Source organism: Corylus avellana, chromosome ca7 (genome assembly GCF_901000735.1).
Source record: "Corylus avellana chromosome ca7, CavTom2PMs-1.0".
NCBI classification, from domain to species: domain Eukaryota; kingdom Viridiplantae; phylum Streptophyta; class Magnoliopsida; order Fagales; family Betulaceae; genus Corylus; species Corylus avellana.
This window is the reverse complement of record NC_081547.1, coordinates 6,443,304-6,449,430: the sequence shown is the minus strand read 5'-3', so window position 1 is coordinate 6,449,430 and position 6,127 is coordinate 6,443,304. Positions and strand designations below refer to the sequence as shown.

At 36.7% G+C, this 6,127-nt stretch overlaps 1 pseudogene; it reads left to right on the top strand.

Moving 5' to 3' along the window:
• Positions 1 to 4,848, top strand: LOC132186619 (uncharacterized membrane protein At1g16860-like; annotated as a pseudogene).
• The last annotated feature ends 1,279 nt before the right edge of the window (positions 4,849 to 6,127 follow it).

Below are 6,127 nucleotides of genomic sequence, written 5' to 3'. Positions count from 1 at the left end.
ATGAATCGTTCACAGAAGGATTCTGGACGTCGTTTGCTTGCGAGGGGTTCTAAAAGCCAAGTAGAACGTCGTCGTACTTGTACTAAACCCCTCACGCTCTCTCTTGCAAGTTGCAAGTCTCTCACTGGTTCAGCAAAGGCTGAGAGTCAAGAGACACGGAAAGAGAGAGTGATGAACGACCTCTCTGATGCAGCTCTAGAAGACCAGCACTGCTGTACTTGCAATCCCATTCCTCCTCTATTCTTCTACATTCTCATACCCATCTTCCTTCTGGGTCTCTCTGTCTCCGTTTTCATACTCATTGCGGTCCACAACGCCCTCTTCTTTGTCTCCTTACTTGTGCTCTCGGCTCTGGTCATCGCCTTTATAGTCTGGAACACCCTTCAGTGGAAGAGCAATGGCGCAATTCTTTTCTTTCTTCGCTCTCTTCCTCAGTCTGACCTTAGGATGGCTCGTGAGGGACAGCTCGTTAAGATCACTGGGGTACCAACTATTTCTCTCTTCCTCTCTGTTAATTCTTTTCTTTTAATGGGTTCTTTATGGTGTGCATTTTTCTTTTTTTGGGTGAATGGTTTTGGGTTCTGGTTGGTTGCTGTGAAAATAAGAGGGAAGGAGATGAAACATGAAATTGGCAGTGTTATGTTAGTTTTCTTTTGGGTTTTTCGAAAAGATAAGTAAAAGCAATCAGAGTCTGAACCTCCGGCTAAAAATGAAATGGAATGGAAAAATTGTGCATTTCCTTCTATCAAATCATGGGCATTGTTAGAAAGTTTTGTTATTTTTACCGGGCTCTCTCTCTCTCTCTCTCTCTCTCTCTCAATTGTGACTATTAGTTTGTTATTGTTTTATGTGGACAAAGATAGTGGTAAATTAATGGACTTTGAAACACTTCCCCTCTAATGAGCTGCCAAAAAAATGGAGCAAATAATGTCAAACTGAAGCTATAGTCTCATAGTTTCTGTTGTTTTTAATTCCAAAAAATGAGAGAAAAGTAAAAGAAGAAATCAACTCAGCTCAGCCAGATAAATCAATTAGTCTTGGCAGGCTGGAGGTTTTTCTGTTTTTTGGTCTTCTAAAATGAAGAAGTTATGACTGAAAACTGGTTTCCTCTACCGTCGTTTTTGTTTTGCAATTGTTTGGAGGAAAGTCTATTTATTTGTACTTTTTAATGGGGATAAGATCAGAGGATGTGGTTGAAAGCTATGAACCAGAATTTTGAGGATTTATGAGTGAAGTGTTTCGAGCTTCTCACGTATGAAGATATAGAAGATTGGTAAAGAAACAATCTGAGGGATGAATGTCTGTCTTATCATAAACTTCTATTAACTGTTAGTGTTGTTGTCTTTGGATTCACTTTGTTCCTTCTATATGTGATTTAACGAGAAATATTAAATAAAATTGAAAATTTATTCTATTTAAGCCAATTTTCATTTCACTTGTACTAACATTTCACTTGTACTGATTGGAGATAGAGACTTCATATTTTTGGAACCAAAGCAAGTATTTTCTAGATATGAATGCTTTGTTTAGAACATGCTCTTCACACTCTTGACTTTTCATGTGATTGGGAAATTATGATAGATACGCTTTATGTTTCTTGTGAGGAAAATAGCTCTTGTCAGGAACATCATGATGAACTGAGTATTGGAATCATATCATCTGACATGCTGATTGTGCAGATTAATATCATTTGACATGCTGACTGTGCTGATTAATCATGTCTCTGAACATGCAGACTTTTCCATCACGTTAGCTAATTCTGTTTATTTTCATGTTAATTTCCTCTTTTATTCTCGTCTATCATCCATTATGTGCTGTATTCTATTAGCCAGGTAACATTTTCCTTCTACCTGGTGGAGACCAATTCTTTTATAATTCTGATGATTTCAGCTTGCATCATGTGGGAGTGTTGCCCTGGAATCTTCCTATGAAAGGGCTACCAGATGTATCTATGCATCTACTCTTTTGTATGAGTACCGAGGGTTTGATCTCACACCAGTGAATCTTAAGAAATCATGCTTTCAATGGAGTTTGGCATATTGTGAGGTGCATAAAGTCTACTTAAGCCATTCACCCTATTTTGGTATTAATAAACTGTTGGTTGTCCTAATTGGATTGAGTATGATGTTGATCTTGTAGGAGGTTGATGACTGGCGTCATTTGTTTCCATGTCTATTTTAGACCTTGAATCAATTTTATGTATTACATTAAGGTCACTATAATCTTGATGACTGTTTTCAAGTAACTTGTGGTGAAGAAAAACTCCACAAAAACAGAATATTTCAACTCAATTCAAGACAACCTCTACTTGCTCCAAAACATCTTATTGGCATTGTGCCTTACAATTTTCTGGTTATCTCCATCACAACCTCACTCTACCTAACTTTCACTTCCTCTTCACCTTTTACGACATTCAACTTGAATTTGACACATTTATACTGGACATTGCAGCACCTAAGATAAAATGATTCTGGTCTACGTTTTAACGTCTCGCAATTGAGTTTAGCTCTACTTTTCCAAGTCTTGTTACTAATTTACCTGATATCCTTTTTTTTCTTTGTGCTTCTTTTGTGCATATGTTGTTTTTTGCTTGCTCCGCATTATGTATTATAAAGAATGGGATGCTTTGACAAACATGGGCTTTGCTTATATGTTTATGTTTACGTTGGATTGCTTCTTTAATCTTTATTATCTTGAACATCACTGTGTGACAAATACTATTATCATACAATAAAGGGCTAATAACTTTGTTGGTACTTGGATTTTGAGATTTTTTAATTTTTCCCCCTAGGTTTTAAAACATGACAAAATTAATACCTCAGATTTTGGAAAAGACCGAATCACTACCTCCAATTTAAAAAATTATATGGGGGTGGCCGAACCACCCCCTTAGGCCACCCCCAAGGCCTGAGCCACCCCCAAGGGCCATGGGAGTGGTTTTGGCCACCCCCTTTTTGGCCATTGGGAGCCACCCTTAAGGTCAAACTGGGGGTGGTTTGGCCACCCCCATAGAATTTTTCAAACTGGAGGTGGTGATTTGGTCTTTTCCAAAATCTGAGGTACTAATTTTGTCATGTTTTAAAAACTAGGGAAAAAAATTAAAAAACCTCAAAACCTATGTATCAAAAAAGTTATTAACCTTACAATAAAACATGAGGTGAGGCTATTATAGAAGCTGAGTGTGTAGAATCTGTAAGAGGGACTTTATGAATTGAGTTACTGCAATAAATATTTGCATGGATTTGACAACTATTTGGATTGTATTTGTTTTCTTTTTTTGAGTTGAGCTTGAGTTCACTGCATCCCCCATTCCCAACGCCCCCCCTTGCTCCCCTTTTATGTAGTGTCAGCCTGGTGCCTTTGACCTTCTCAAGTCTCTGGTTCCACCCCTAATCTGCTCTTGTTAGTTTTCTCAGCTTACTCGGCCTACAAGTGAAAATCTACCTTAGATATCTACAATTACTATACTATATCTTTTCAAACTACAGAGATTATTCTGGTAACAGTAAAGGTCTTATTATTGTGTGCAATGCATTGTCAGAACTGTTAAGGATCAATAAGATGGAAAAATGGATGCTGCATTGTTAGATATCTAGCTTTATATCTTACTGCCTTGTTAGATATCTAACTTTATATCTTACTGCCTTGTTTGGTTCTCCAGACATTAGAAGTAAAACAGCAAATGTATAGATGACATAATATCTACCTGAGGATTCGAACATCTACTATCTTTATAGATGAGACACTTTGAAACATATCGTGCTATATTCAAGAACCTAGCAATCTCCCCTCTTACTCTTACTTGTGCAGCATAGGACAAAGGATTGACATGATCATAATATCGGTCGATGTAGAAAAAGGAAATCAATAGACCTCATTACACAAGTGATGGTATAATGTCAAATTCCAAAGTCATTATGAAATCAAATTCTCATTAATTAAATCAACAGGACTTCCAGCATCTCACTATTATATCATAATGTAGTTTTCCTGCCTTGTAATTGGCTTATTTGAATTAAAAATACTTGTCACCTCCTTATATTTAGAAAATTTGATATGATTGTGGAATTTAATCCTTCTTGGTCTTTCCTCCTGACAGAGGTCCGCCACTGACTTTTACATAACAGACAGAAAGTCTGGTGTAAGAGCTCTGGTGAAAGCTGGTTCTGATTGTAAAGTTATTCCCTTGGTCATTGAGAGCAAACTTGTGAATACTACCAGACATTGCAGAACTTTATCACCTGATCTGAGGAAATGGTTAAGAGACAGAAACCTCTCAGAAGAAGCGCGTTTACTACGTCTTGAAGAAGGGTAACTCATTTGTTCTAATGGAGGCTTAAATTTCCTACTAAGTCTGCATTATTCTTTATCACTTCTCTCTCTCTCTGGGCTTTTATTCTTTATAACTGATATACTGCAAAATCCCTTAAATTTTGGCAGGTATGTCCAGGAAGGCAGCTGTGTGACTGTAATTGGAATGGTGCATCAGAATAATGATATAGTGATGATTATTCAACCACCAGAGGTCATCTCCACAGGATGTCTCTGGCGAAAGCTTCTTCTCCCAGTTGACATTGATGGATTGATCCTACAGGTCTCTCAGATGGCTGGCCTTGTGTCAAACCAAGAGTCTAGGCAACAAACAGAATGGTAATTCCTGACGTATGAGCTAATTAGGAGTTTGTAGTATTTTATATTTCAGATGAAACTCTGTAGAAATTTTGCCCTTCTAATTTAGATTTTAATTCTGCTGAATTTTCTGTCACTATGTACCTTTGCCTGCTCTAATTGATTCTTGTTCTGACTTAATTTTTACTGGAATCTAATGATTTTATCCAGTTCCACTGATACTTGGATCCTCTTTCTTTCAAAACCATATGTGCGAAGATTTATGAGTTGTTGAATTGAAACCACAATGTTCAAAAAGGGCTTGCAGCTTTCCATATGACATTTGATTTTCTATTTTATTTTTTCTGGAAAACTGGATTTAAGAAAAAATTGTTCCCCAAAGACTAACATATGAAATTTACAGAGAATTATGTGTAATATTATTCTATTGTAATTCACAACCCCGCCATCTTGAGGCACACCATATGAGCTAGTTCTGTTGACTATTGCATTGTGCCCAATGTATTTGGACTGGATCTTAAGTGAGCCCAATGAATTTGGGCCTAGAGTTTACAGACCCATCTATTTAGGCCTACGTTATAATAATAAGTAATAGATCAAAACTTCCTGTTGGAAAGAGAGGAAATAGAAATATTCGAATCAGAACCCAACGGCCCATATTAAGCCACCCTGCAGACCCAACACTAGCCATCCGAATGTCTCGTACTCCCAATCAGAGCCCATCGCCCCTCCATTCTACCGAAAAAAGCCCTAATACCAACGCTTTTAAGCTCTTTCCAACTTCCTTCTTTTTCTTTTATCTTCTTTGTAAAAATTTGTCCTTTGGACCCTCAGATTCAACCAGCTATCACAAAAATCTCCCCTCTTTACCTCAGATCTTTCTTTTTTTTTTTTTTTTTTTTTTTTTTTCCCCTATTAAAAAGGACAAGCGGGGAGACCACCTGTAGCTCTTTTACCTGACTCAGGCCCATCTATCAAAACATCAGTTAATACTATACGGATTCATATTGTGGTAGTTGAACTCTCACCATAGTACAGTCAACCATCTTACAAATTTCCTTTAGACCACATGATACTCATCTTGTTTTGGAGAACAATGACTTACCAAAATTAGTTTGTTTCAAAGTGGTTTGCTCAATTAAAAAAGGAAAAGAAAAGTGCTGATCAAATAGTTGATTTATATTATCACGTCATTCAAATGTATAATAATAGATGGCAATAGGCAGAGATGTGCTCTCTACGGATTTGGATCCACTGAAATTCTTAGGAGAATTCCAGTTTCTGAAATTTCAGATTTAGACCGTCTATTTTTATTCAATGGTCATTGTTTTGCCACGTGTCCAATTACTAATAAAATAGTAAATATTTATTATTTTATTAGTAATGGGACACGTGGCAAAATAATAACCCTTAGATGAAAAATGAACGGCTTAAATTTAAAATTTAAAAAACTGAAATTCCCTAAGAATTTCAATAGATCCTGATCCGCTCTCCTTTT